This window comes from Colobus angolensis, unplaced genomic scaffold (genome assembly GCF_000951035.1).
Source record: "Colobus angolensis palliatus isolate OR3802 unplaced genomic scaffold, Cang.pa_1.0 Scaffold531, whole genome shotgun sequence".
Taxonomy (NCBI): Eukaryota; Metazoa; Chordata; class Mammalia; order Primates; family Cercopithecidae; genus Colobus; species Colobus angolensis.
The window spans coordinates 964,073-979,133 of record NW_012118833.1 but is presented as its reverse complement, the minus strand read 5'-3'; positions in this window follow the sequence as shown (position 1 = coordinate 979,133).

Sequence of the window (15,061 nt, the reverse complement as noted above, 5' to 3'; positions counted from 1 at the left end):
AAGAGGCATGGCACCAGCATTCACTCAGCTTCTGATGAGGGCCCTGTGTGTGGTCAAAACATGGCAGAAAAAGTCAAAGGGAAAGTTGACACGTGTGAAAAGGTAAAACCCAAGGGGTGTCCTTGCTTTATAACAACCTGCTCTCAAGAAACTAGCCTGTTCCTGTAACAGCAAAAACTCACTGACCCCCACAGGAAGGCATTTATCTATTCATCAGGGATCTGCCCCCATGACCCAAACATCTTCCACCAGGCCCCATCTCCCAACACTACCACATTGGAGATCCAATTTCAATATAATTTTGCCAGGGATAAACCACAGCATTCCACCCCTAGTCCCCCAAAACTTATGTTATTCTCACATACCAGATAGAATCACTTCATTCCAATAATCCCAAACATCTTAATTCATTTCAGCATCAACTTGAAAGTCCAAAGTCTCATCTGAGACCCAAGGCAAGTTCTAACTTGACTATACAATCAAAAACAAGTTATTTACTTCCAACATACAATGGTGGAATGACTGGGTACACATTTCCATTGCAAAAGGGAAAAATTGGCCAAAAGAAGAAAGGAGTAACAGGCCCCATGCAATTTTGAAATCTAGCAGGGCAGACATTAAATCTTGAAGCTCCAGAATAATCTCCTTTAACTCCGTGTATCTTTCAACTCCATCCTGGATACATTGGTGCAAGAGGTGAGCTCCCAAGGCCTAAGACAGCTGACCCTCATGGCTTTGCTGAGTGCAGACCACATACCTACTCACTCTCACAGGTTGGAGTCAAATGCCTGCAGCTTTTCCAGGCTGAAGCTGCATGTTGCCAGTGGCTCTATAATTCTGGAGTCCCAGTGGTGGCCCCACCCCTTCAGTACCACTAGGCATTGCCCAGGTTGGGGCTTTCTGTGATGGCTGTGTCCCTACAGCAGGTTTCTGCCTGGTCTCCCAGGCTTTCCAATATATCCTCCAAAATCTAGGTGGAAGCAGCCAAGCCTCCACAGTTCTTGCATTCTAGGCACCTGCAGACTTAATAACACATAGAGGCCCCCAGGCTTATTCCTTGCATCCTCCAGTGCAGTGACACAAGCTGCATATGGGGCTGCTTGAGCCACAGCTGGAATAACTGTTGAGCTCAGTGCTGGAATTTGGGGAGCAAAATTCTGAGGCAGTGCAGGACAGCAGCGCCCCAAACCTGTGCCCCAAAATCATTCTGCCCTCTCAGGCCTCTGGGCTTGTGATGGAAGAGGCAGCCCGAAAGAATTCTGAAATGCCATTAGGATCTCTTTTCCATTGTCTTGACAATTAGGAGCTGGCTTCCTTCTATCACTACTAATCTCTTTAGCAACCAGTTACTCAGCCACACCCTTGGATTCCACTCCTGAAAATATTTTTTCATTCTCTACCACATGGCCAGGCAACAAATTTTCCAAATCTTTATGCTCTGCTTCCTATTTAATTATAAGCTCCTCCATTAGGTCATTCTTTTGCTGCCATAACTGAACATAAGCTGTTAAAAGTAATCACATCTCTTCTTGAGCACTTTGCTGCTTAGAAATTTCTTCCACCAGATTTGCTATTCCATTGCTCTTAAGTTAGGCCTTCCACAAAGCCCTAGGACATGAACACAATGAAGTCAAGTTCTTTGCCACAGTGTAACAAGAATGGCTTTTTCTCCAGTTCTCAATGCCTTGTTACTCATTTTCATCTGTGGCCTTATCAAAATGGGCTTTACTATCTATATTCCTATCAGCATTTTGGTCACAACCAGTTAACCAATCTCTAAAGAATTCCAAACTTTCTCTCCTCTTTTTGTCTTCTTCTGTGCCCTCACCAGAATTGTCCTTAATGTCCTTAATTAATGTCTTAATTCACTGCAGTACAGTGTGTTTCTATCTTGCTCCTCCAAATACTTCCAACCTGTGCCCATTACCCAGCTCCAAAGCGCTTCTACATTTTCAGGTGCTGTACAACAGCACTCCACTCCTTGGTACCAATTTGCTATCTTAGTCCAGTTCTTGTTGGTATAACAAAATATCTGAGACTGGGCCGGGCGCGGTGGCTCAAGCCTGTAATCCCAGCACTTTGGGAGGCCGAGACGGGCGGATCACAAGGTCAGGAGATCGAGACCATCCTGGCTAACACAGTGAAACCCCGTCTCTACTAAAATACAAAAAACTAGCCGGGCGAGATGGCGGGCGCCTGTAGTCCCAGCTACTCGGGAGGCTGAGGCAGGAGAATGGCGTAAACCCGGGAGACAGAGCTTGCAGTGAGCTGAGATCCGGCCACTGCACTCCAGCCTGGGCGACAGAGCGAGACTCCGTCTCAAATAAAAAAAAAAAAAAAAAAAAAAAAAAAAAAAAAAAAAAATCTGAGACTGGATAACTTATAAAGAAAAAAGGTTTATTTAGCTCATGGCTCTGCAAGATGAAAGTACAAAAAGCACGGTTCCAGCATCTGCTTGGCTTCTGGTGAGGGCCATATGCTGGGTCAAAACACGGCAGACACATGCAAAGAGGGGGCGTCCTCACTTTATAGCAACCTGTTCTCATGGAAACCAATCCATTTCCGCATTAGTGAAAACTCACCCCTGAGGGAGGGCATTAATCTATGCATGAGAGATTTGCTCCCATGGCCCAAACATTCCCGTGGCTCCACCTCCCATCACTGGTACATTGGAGATCAATGTTTTTTAAGAGACAGTGTCTCACTTTTTTACCTGGGCTGTTCTTGAACTCCCGGCTTCAAGCAATCCTCCTGTCTTGGTCTCCCAAAGTGCTGGGATTACAGGTATGAGCCCCTATACTCTCCTGGGGATAAAATTTTAACATGAGCTTTGATGGGCATAAACCACATTCAAACCACAGTAGATGGCATTTCCTGAACTCCTTCAATGGCTATCTTTGCCTAATGGGAAATTCAAACATAGCTGTTAAGAGTGAATAAACCAGGTGAATCTAGATGAGGTAAAAGTTTATAAATTTGTCATAGTTTCAAAAATCTTTCTCAGTAATTTGAAATTTTAAAGTTATGTTATGTTAAATTAAATAGTTGATATTTATGAAATATCTGAGTCATTTCTAAGTTAAAATACTGAAACATTAATTTCTAAACATAAGTTTAAAGTACATATACTTCAGCTTCTTGTTTTTATGTGGTATAGAGAAGCTAAATATACTTGGATCTGTTAGTGAACATTAAAAAATTGTTATCTGAGGAAGCACATGTTTCTGGAAACTATGAACTATATATTCATAAAATGTCAGTACATGACAGTTAAAAATTGCTTGTTGGGTCTTCATTAGAATTAAGGCTACAAAGAGCTAAAATTCTAATCAATATATGGTCATTAAAAATGGAAATAACAAGGGAAACAACAACATCATGTGAGGAAAGTAAAATATGCCTTTGGTAGGGAAAATAGACAAGTATGAAGAAGTTTTGTTTTATTAAGAAAAAAATGATAGACTAGATAAAGAAAATGTGGCACATATATATCATAGAATACTATGCAGCCATAAAAAATGATGAATTCATGTCTACTGCAGGGACATGGATGAAGCTGGAAATCATTCTCAGCAAACTAACACAAGAATGGAAAGCCAAACACTGCATGTTCTCACTCATAAGTGGGAGTTGAACATTGAGAACGCATGGACACAGGGAGGGGAACATCACACACCAGGGGTGTGGGGGCTAGGGGAGGGATAGCATTAGGAGAAATACCTCATGTAGAAGATGAGGGGTTGGTGGGTGCAGCAAACCACCATGGCACACGTGTATACCTGTGTAACAAACCTGCACGTTCTGCACATGTACCCCAGAACTTAAAGAATAATAATAAAATAAATAAATAAATAAATTGTCGGAAAATTTAAAAAAAGAAAAAAGAGAGTAGTTTTGTCCTAAAATAGAATGACTGGTTGTTCCAAAATGAGAAGAGGAGAAGTGTAGGACAAACACTGAAAGGACAAGAAAGTTGTAGAAAGTTTGTGAAAGACGAATCTTGTGAAAGAAATTTTATGTGTAACCAAACTAGCTAATATGAGAAGGAAATTATTTGTAAGTTTCTCTGAAAATTGAGCAATAATATACTGAAGCAAAACTGGAATTTAGTCCTTTCTGTTAAAAACAACAAGGTTTTCTTAAAGTATTGGCCTCTGCTTTTAATAGGAAATTACGAATGGTTTTTCTTTACTTTTTAGGGTAACTGGCCTAGAAAATAAAGATTCTATGTTTTAAAAAGATAATTTTCTGTGCTCCGTGTTGTCTTTATTAGATTTTTGATCACTTAAGGAAACTGAGTTCTCATTATGAAAAGAGCTAACATTATTCTACAACTTTGTAACTTTCTGTATTTGCCTTGAAGTCTTTTCATTAGCACGTTAAATGAGTGACTGTTGTTCACAATAACCTGTGATTCTATTTTGATTAAGTGTTTTAACACACTTTGGTTTTTTACATACTTCCCAAAAATCAAATTTTAAATTAAGTCTTTCTGACCTTTTGAACTGTGGGGTTTTCCAAATGGGCCCTTGGAACTGATCAAAAGAAAATTGTTCTCTCTTATAAAGGAGATATTAAGCTAATTAGGCTTATTTGATATGGTAAATTATATGGGAAGCATTGTCAAATAAGAAATGATGTTTTACCTCCTTTGAGTCATACTTGTATGAATGCATTATTAATATGTATTTTATAAATTATATAAAATTCATAGAAATCTAATAGTCCTGGCATATTGCTATCAGACAAAATTCTAGTTATCTTAAATTATTATATGCAACAGAAATAACTGTATCTTTGTCAATTGTGTCATTGCAATGAACTCTCCTTGGATCTTCAACCATGGTCACTTTAAGTCTTATTATTCACAGTTAATTGTTTACTCTGGTGCTTTCCTGAGCAACTATAAGCCTAAAGTGTTTCATCTTTAAGAATATTTATGGAAAGGACTCTGACAAGTTCAGGTTTCTGATAACTTTAAGATCATACTGTTGGCCTGGGTGAGGATTCCCAGAACTCTAATGAAGAAACTGACTGGTTCATGAAACTGCTAACATAGCATTAAGTGGAACAAGAAGTAGTTAAATAAAAGGGAAATGACTTGGCAGATTTTCAGGCTAAGTCAGCCAGTACTAATGTTGTTAAGATAGTCCATTTAAGTGAACTCTTTATGATTGATCCTCAAATTATCTATGATAACCTATTTAATAAATAGTGCTATGCAACTGAGATGGAGAAACAATCGGATTTAAGAGTCTGTAAATATAGAGTTAAACTCATGAAGAATTTAGACAGCTATCTGGTTGGCTGCCTGATTCTTTGTGAGTCCTTAAAGCTTCCATTATTAAAAGTTTTGCACTCCATAACTCATCATGGACTAGACAAAATGAGACAAAGTATAGAAAAATATTGGTATGGTGATTTTTCTAAAGTTGCTAAACTGGTTTATAACCCATGTTTGGTTTATCAAATCCTAATCTTGAGAAGATAATCAAAGGTTCAAATGGTACATGTCTGCTACCTGATGAGTCATTTGTACATTTACAGAGGTATTTTATTCAGTTGCCACCTTCAATGGGATATGAATATGTTTTTGTAATAGCCTATATTTTCTGGTTGAACAGAAGCTTTCCATGCAGGAAGACCAATGCTACAACTGTAAGCAAAAGGTTATTCAAAAATGAATTTCCTTTATGGGACATTTCCAGAGAAATCTACAGCAATAGAGAGACCCATTTTACTGGGAAAATTATAAAGCAATTAAATCAGTTGTTAACATAATGGCACTATCATTGCCCCGGTCATCTTCAGTCTTCTGGGAAAGTTGAAAGAACAAATGAGAACTTAAAAACTGAAATTGGCAAAGTTAACTAAATTGATTATATTGCCTTGGCTAAAGTTATTACCATTGGCCTTAATGGCAACCAGATCCAGCCCCAGTGGAAAAACGTAAGTTGATCCCTTATGAAATAGTCACCAAAAGGCCTATGTTTCTAATAATAAAAACTTACGTATCTCCTGCTCTCCTAAATTGATGTGATTACATGCTGCAAGGCTTTAATGCATTATGCCAAAGTATATTTTCACCAGGTAAAGGAAGCTTTTCATTGGATATTTTGGGATCATCAGAGAATGACTGCCCTTGAACTCTGTTGGGAGGGACCATGCCAAATTCTTCTCTGCAGCCAAACTTCCGGGCCTCAAGTCTTAGATCCACATCTCTCAACCCAAAAGGGTCCCTCCAGACCCTGGGAACTGCATACTTTTTAAAGACATTATGGTAAAGCTGACCAGAAAAGGTTTTTCTCCAGAGGCAGACAGCATCTTCGATTTGGACAGCATTCCCAAGATGCATCAAGACTTCTCTGTCATCAAACTCTTAACTTCTTCCTTTTCCCCCTATTTCCTGATGTCCAAATCTCTTCTCTTTCTTTTTTTTCTTTTTCACACACACACACAAAAATCCATGGAACATAATTTGTAGATAGATTTATGGTGTTTGTTTTTCTAGCAAAAAACAAAAAACAAAAAAACAGAGTGACAGTTGGGTTTATGAAGATAAGCTAGTTATCACTGAGGAAAGATTCCAATGGGATTCCTGGGAACTCACTCTCTGTGGTAGTGGGGTACCAGTAATATGAAACTTGAAGCTAATCCATACCTTGAAAAAACAACCTTGGACTTTGTGGCCAACCAGACCTCATTAGGGTAGAAGTTCAAATGGGTAGAAGTCACTCTCCAAAAAGTGTATAATGACATCTAGGTTCAACAAAATTACTTAATGGGACATCATGATTTCTATCTACCTTTTCCTCAAGCTGGGGGCTTGTGTATGGTACCGAACAAAATTGAATGTTGTACCTACCTCTCACCTGGTTTTGCGACTACAGAAAGCTGAACTATAAAGGTGGCTGATACTGCTGTTTCTTTAAACACTGCTACCAAATGCATTAAGAGAATTTGTCAAGGGAAAGGAACACATGATGTATTTATAGGAGCAACTAACAGTTGGTTGGCAGACATCCGATGGCAAACTTGACTTTTCCAAGGTTTTCAAATCTTGACGTTCTTCTAGTAAGTCTCCAGTTTACTATCATTTGTATTAAAGGCTAGGAATGAAAGTGGGTACTTGATTAAATCAGACCATTCTACAGAGAACTATGGCCCTGAATTGCCATCATACAACTGGACTATAGCCAAGTGAACCCAAATAATATTGAACTAACTATATTGGCCTGAACTTTAACTTGTGTGATTTAGATCAGTTCAGTTTGTAAGGACTACTGTTAAGGTATACACTTCGGTCCTTTGGTATTTTCCTCCTGATAGTCATTATAATAGTCCCCCTGGTGTGCTATATTCTGTAAAGTCTTAAGTGTTTGGATACAGCCATCCATCAAGCACTGAGTGATTTTACTTCAACTAAACCAGCAAGAACATAAATAATTATTTAACTCATGTGATGTCTGACTTGTGAATTCTTATATGGAAACCAAAAGAATCCTTTTATAATGATTACAGAGAGTGGCATCAATGCCCAAAGTTTTGGACAATCTCTTAGAATTGAGAATCTGACCAAAGGGGAGAATTTTTAAATGAAACTAAGTGGCCTGAGGATGCCTCTGTACTTGAGTCCTTACGTAACTTACGTTAGTTACATAAATTAAAGTAGGCTACCTTATGTAACTGAACTGTAACCTACTTTAGTAGGTAAACTAACTGAACATTCTGCATGGCAGTAGCTCATTTATTTTTGCCAGGATCCCTTTGTATGAAAATACCTTTATTTATTTACTCTACTGTTAATGGACATGCAGGTTGTTCTCAGTTGGAGACTAATACAAATTAAGCTGCTCATAGCACCCCTGTATATGTCCTTAAGGACATATACGTAGATTTTTTTGAATATATAACTGAAAAAGGAATGCCGAGTCATACCCAGAGTGGTGAATGTTCAGCTTTATCAGATATGGGCAAATTATTTTCCAAAGTGATTCTTTTAATTTATACTTAAACCAGAAGTGTATGAAAATTTCTATTGATCTGTGTCCTCACCAGCACTTGACTTTGTAAGTCTTTTTAAAATATTCAACCATGTTGATGGGTGTCAATGGTATCTCATTATTATCATTACTTTTTTTTTTGAGACGAGTCTCGCTCTGTCACCGAGATTGGAGTGCAGTGGCGTGATCTTGGCTCATTGCAACCTCTGCTTCCCGAGTTCAAGAAATTCTCCTGCCTCAGCCTCCTGAGTAGCTGGGATTACAGGCGTGTGCCACCATGCCTGGCTAATTTTTTGTAGTTTTGGTAGAGCTGGGGTTTCACCATGCTGGCCAGGCTGGTGTCGAACTCCTGACCTCGTGACCACCTGCCTTGGCCTCCCGAAGTGCTGGGATTACAGGCGTGAGTTACCACGCTAGCTCTTACTATATTTTAATTGCCCTTTCCTGATAACTGATGAAGCTGAACACTTTGTCATGTGTTTTTTATTATTATTATTTGTTTGCTTGTTTTGTTTTGTTTGACAGAGTCTCACTCTGTCACCCAGGGTGGAGTGCAGTGGCACAATCTTGGCTCACTGCAACCTCTGCTTCCAGGGCTCAAGCAATTCTCCTGCCTCAGCCTCCTGAGTAGCTGGGACTACAGGCACGCACCACTGCACCCAACTAATTTTTGTATTTTTAGAGATGGGGTTTCACCATGTTGGCCAGGCTGGTCTCGAACTCCTGACCTTGTGATCCACCCACCTCAGTCTCCCAAAGTGCTGGGATTACAAGCGTGAGCCACTGCACCCGGCCTTGTCATGTGTTTATTGGCCATTTGGATATCCTCTTTCATGATGTGCCCCTTCAAGTGTTTCCCACTTATTTGTATTGTGTCGCTTGCCTATTTTTAATCTGTAGGAGTTCTTTATATATCCTGGATATTGTACTGTAAACATTTTCCCCCTGTGTCCTGCCTTTTCACTCTTTCAATCTTTTGCCTTTTTAAGAGGAGAGATATAAAGCCTATAGGGAGGCAACTTGACCAAGATCTCCCAAAAAGCCAGTGGTACAAAATGGGAGGAAAAGCTCATATGATTCAGGTCCCAAGATACCACTCTGTGCAATAAGAAATTATTTTCAGAGAAAACTTCAAAGAATTAGTGGTAATCAACTTAACAATTTTCTTCAGAAAGAAATAAAAAATAGTAAAATTGTGTTATGAAAAGTGAAATGCTCATACAAAGAGAAGTGAACTAAGTATTGGGACAGTCACGTAAATTATTCTAGCCAAAGGCCTTCATTGCTTCAATTATTTATTTTTTAATGCTTCAATTTCTTTTAATTAATTTTTCCACGTTTCTATTTTGAAAAATGTCAAAACTACAGAAAGATGAAAGAATATCATAGTGAAAACACGGTTTTTGCTTTATACACACATGTGTGTGTATGTAGCTAAACCACTTTAAAATAAGTGTCAGACACCATGACACTTTGTTCTCTAATATTTAAGTGTATTTCTACTAACAACAAGGGCGTTCTCCTATGTATCACTAATACCATTATCATACCTAAGGAATTTAACAGATAATATTATACCATTCAGTCATATTCAGATTTCCTCAGTTTTCCCAAATAAATCTTTATGGCTTCTTCTTTTTTTCTTTTATCTAGGATCCACTGAAAGATCATGCGTTTAACTTAGTTGTCACACCGATTTTATCTCTTTTAATCCAGAGCAGTAGCCTTGCCTTTTTGTGGTCATTGATGACATTGATGTTTCTGAAGAATCCAGGCCTGTTGTCTCATAGAACGCCCCATGTTCTGGATTTCTCTGATCGCATCATCATGATTAGATGACGTTTAAACCGTTTTTCTAGGAATAACCCATGCTACTTTTACTTGAATCATCAGTGTTTTTCAGACTTGGAATGCACATTACTGGTGATATGTGGGATGGTTTAAGTGGCACCAGGATGATTTTAAGTGATACCATGGATAAGACTTTTTTTTAAATTTGGTAACACAACAGTTTTATTTTTTATATAACAGTTTTATTTAGATATAACTCACAGCCATATAATTCACCCATTTAAAATACACAATTCCATGGTTTTTAGTATATTCAGAGTTGTACAATCACAACCACAATTGATTTTAGAACATTTTCATCCCAAAGAGAAATCTTGTCTACTTTAGCCATCACTTCCTAACTACCTTTCATTCCCCTGAAAACATCCCCACCCTCCATCCCTTCCCCCACCTCTCCATCCAACCTCCTTTCCCATTCCCAAACCTAGGCCGCCATTAAGCTACTGTGTCTGGATATTTGCTGTTTGGGGACGTTTCGTATAAACAGACTATACCATATGCAATCTTTTGTGACTGGCTTCTTTTTTTTAATTTTATACCACCTGTGGGAGTGACTGGCTTCTTTAACTTAGCATAATGTTTTCAAGGCTCATTCATGGGTAGCATGTACTCGTACTTTATTTCGTTTTATTGTTGAATAATACTGCATCGTATAAATATACCACATTTTATTTATCTGTTTATCAGTTGATGGGCATTTGGGTTGTTTCACCTTTTGCCTATCATAAATAATACTGCTATAAATATTTGCATAGAAATTTTTTGCATAGATGTATGTTTTCAATTTTCTTGGATATTTACCCAGGAGAAGAATTTCTGAGTCATATAGTACTCTGTGTTTAACATTTTGAGGAACCACCAGGCTATTTTCCAAAGAGGCTAAGCCATTTTACATTGCCATTAGCACTGTATGAAGGTTCACATTTTTCCACAACCTCACAAACCCTTGTTATCGTCTGCCTTTGTTATTATAGTCATCCTAGTTGGTGTAAGATGATATCTCATTGTTTTTCTTCTGCATTTCCCTGAATAGCCAATCATGTTGAGCATCTTTTCATGTGCTTCTTGACCACTTCTAAGTCTTTGGAGAAATGTCTACTCAGATTCTTTGTCCCTATTTTAATTGTGTTATTTGTCTTTTTATTGTTGAGTTGTAAGAAGGGTACTTTTTTTAATAACAAACATCACTGCTGTTTCTTTGTTAAGAGTTGCAAATGCTTCTTCCCAGTTGGTTGTTTCCTTATTTTTCCGTCAGGCAGAACTTTTATGAGGGTTTTTTGTTTGTTTGTTTTGTTTTGTTTTTTAGAGTGGTTTTAGGTTCACAGCAAAATTGAGAGGAAAGTACAGATTTCCTGTGTACCCTCTGTCCCCACGCATGCATAGTCTCCCCATTACCAACATTCCCCAAGATAGTGGTATATTTGTTAAAATCTATGAATCTATATTGACACATGCTTATCACTCAAAGTCCACAGTTTACCTAGAGTTTACTCTTGGTGTTGTACATTCTATTGGTTTGTACAAATGTATTATAACATATATCCACCACGATGCTAGCATACTGGTTATTTTCATTGCCTTAAAAATCTTCTGTGCTTTGTCTATTTGTCCCTTTCCCCAACCCCTAGCAACCAATGATCTTTTCAGTGATCTGGCAACCACTGTCTTATAGTTTTGCCTTTCGAAATGTCATATAGTTGGAATCATACAGTACAAAAGCTTTCCACATTGTTTTCTTTCACTCAGTGATATGCATTTACGTTTCTCCCATGCTTTTTCATAGTTTGATAGCTCATTTCCTTTTTCATTTGTTTGTTTTGGCCCACTTTTATAAAAACGGAAACCAATATTTTTAGCATTAATTAGTATTTTATTGTCTGGATGTATTACAGGTTATTTATCCATTCACCTACAGAAAGACATCTTGGTTGCTTTCAAATTTTGGCAATTATGATGCTATAAACATTCATGTGCAGGCTTTGGTGTGAACATAAGTTTTCAACTGCTTTTGGTAAATACCAAGGGGTGCAATGGCTGGATTGTATGGTTAGAGGGTTAGAGTATGTTTAGTTTTATAAGAAATCACCAAACTGTCTTCCAAAGTGGCTGCATCATTTTGAAATTCCACCAGCAATGAATAAAAGTTCTTTTTCTTTTTAACTTTTATTTTAAGTTCAGGGGTACATGTGCAGGTCTGTTATATAGGTAAACTTGGATCATGGGGGTTTGTTGTACAGATGACTTCATCACCCAGGTATTATGCCTAGTATCCATTAATTGTTTTTCCTTATCCTCTCCCTCTTCCTACCCTCCACCATCTGATAGGCCCCCGTGTCTGTTGTTCCTTTTTATGTGTCCATGTGTTCTCATCACTTAGCTCCCACTTATAAGTGAGAACATGAAGTATTTGGTTTTCTGTTCCTGCATTAGTTTGTTAAGGATAATGGCTTCCAGCTTCATCCATATTCCTGTAAAGGATATTGTCTTGTTCTTTTCTATGCTGCATAGTATTCCATGGTATACATGTACCACATTTTCCTTATCTAGTCTACCATTGATGGGCATTTAGGCTGATTTCATGTCTTTGCTATTATGAACAGTGCTGTAGTGAACATAAGCATGTATATGTCTTTATCATAGAATGATTTCTATTACTTTGGGTACATATGCAGGAACAGGATTTCTGGGTTGAATATTTCTGTCTTTAGGTCTTTGAGGAATTGTCACACTATCTTCCACAATGGTTGAACTAATTTACACTCCCATCAACAGTGTATAAGCTTTCCTTTTTCTCCAGAACGTTGCTAGTATCCGTTTTTGGTTTTTTTGTTTTGTTTTGTTTTGGTTTGGTTTTGGGGGGGTTGTTGTTGTTTGTTTTGTTTTGTTTTTTGAGATGGAGTCTCACTCTGTCGCCCAGGCTGGAGTGCAGTGGTGTGATCTTGGCTCACTGCAACATCTGCCTCCCAGGTTCAAGTGATTCTCCTGCTTCAGCCTCATTAGTAGCTGGGACTACAGGCACATGCTGCCACTCCCGGCTAATTTTTGTATTTTTAGTAGAGACGGGGTTTCACCATATTGGCCAGGATGGTCTCGATCTCCTGATCTTGTGATTCACTCACCTCAGCCTCCCAAAGTGTTGGGATTACAGGTGTGAGTCACCGTGCCCAGCCACATCTGTTATTTTTTGACTTACTGATACCATTCTGACTAGTGTGAGATGCTGTCTCATTGTGATTTTGATTTGCATTTCTGTGATGATCAGTGATGTTGAGCTTTTCTTTCATGTTTCTTGGCCACATGTATGTCTCCTTTTGAGAAGTGTCTGTTCATGTCTTTTGCCCACTTTTTAATGGAGTTGTTTGGTTTTTTTCTTGTAAATTTGTTTAAGTTCCTTATAGGTGCTGGATAGTAGACCTTTGTCAGATGCATAGTTTGCAAAAATTTTCTCTCATTCTGTAGGTTACCTGTTCACTCTGTTGATAGTTTGTTTTGATGTGCAGAAGCTCTTTACTTTAATTAGATCCCATTTGTCAGTTTTTGCTTCTGTTGCAATTGCTTTTGGCATCTTTGTCATAAAATCTTTGCCTGTTCCTATGTCCTGAATGGTGTTGTCTAGATTGTCTTCCAGGGTTTTTATAGTTTTGGGTTTTACATTTAAGTCTTTAATCTCTCTTTGGTTGATTTTTGTGTATGGTGTGAAGAGAGGAGTCCAGTTTCAATCTTCTGCATATGGCTAGCCATTTATTGAATAGGGAGTCCTTTTCCCATTGCTTGTTTTTGTCAGTTTTGTCGAAGATCAGATGGTTGTAGGTATGCAGCCTTATTTCTGGGACTGCTGTTGTGCTCCATTGGTCTAGGTGTGTGTTTCTGTACCAGTACTATGCTGTTTTGCTTATGTAGCCCTGTAGTATAGTTTGAAGTTATATAGCATGATGCCTCCACATACCAGCATTTGGTGTTGTCTGTGATCTGGATTTTGGCCATTCTAATAGATATGTAGTGGTATCTCGTTGTTGTTTTAATTTTCATTTGCCTGATAACATATGACGTGAAACATTTTTATAGGCTTATTTGCCATCTATGTATCTTCTTTGAAAGGGTGTTTCCTAAGACATGTGGCCCATTTTTTTTTTTTGAGTTGTTTGTATTCTTATTGTTGAGGTTAAGAGGTTTTTCATATCTTGTAAGTTTTTTATCTGATATATATTTGCAAATATTTAATCTCAGTCTGGCTTGTCTATTTATTCTCTTGATCATGATTTTTGCGTAGGTAAAATTTTAGATTTTATTGGTCCAGCTTATTAATTCCTTCTTTCATGGATCATGCCTTTGGTATGACGTCTAAAAAGTCATTGCCAAAACCAAGGTCATCTCTTGTTATCTTCCAGGAATTTTATAGTTTTGTACTTCACATTTAGGTCTGTGATCAGTTTTGAGGTTTTTTTGTGTGTGAAAGGTGTAAGGTCTGTGTTTAGATTCATTTCTTTGCACATGAATGTCCAGTTGTTCCAGAACCATTTGTTGAAAAGACTATTTTCTCCATTGTATTGCCTTTGCTCATATATATTGCAATGCCTTTCCTACACTGTATTACTTTTGCTCAATGATTAATTGACCAAATTTATGTGGGTCTGTTTCTGGGCTTTCTATTCTGTCCCATTGATCTGTTTGTCTGTTCTTTCACCACACTGCTTAATCACTGTAGCTTTATAGTAAGTCTTTAAGTTGGGTAACGTCAGTCATCTGATGTTGTTCTTCTCCTAAATATTGTGTTGACTATTCTGGGTCTTTGCCTTTCCAGATGAAAACTCACATTACAATCAGTTTCTTCCTATCTACAAAATAACTTGCTGAGATTTTGATTGGAACTGCATTGAATATATAGAACCAGTTGGGAAGAACTGATATCTTAAAAATGTTGTCTTTCTATCTATAAACATGAAATATTCTGCCATATTTCCATTGTATACTTTTATGGTTTCATATTTCACATTTAAATGTTTGACACTTTTGAAATATTTCCAAATGGCTATGCAGTTATTCCAACATCATTTACTGAATTGTCCTATAATTTGGGGTATCTTTTTTTTTTTTTTTTTTGAGCCGGAGTCTTGCTCTGTCGCCCGGCCTGGAGTGCCGTGGCCGGATCGCAGCTCACTGCAGGCTCCGCCTCCCGGGTTTACGCCATTCTCCTGCCTCAGCCTCCC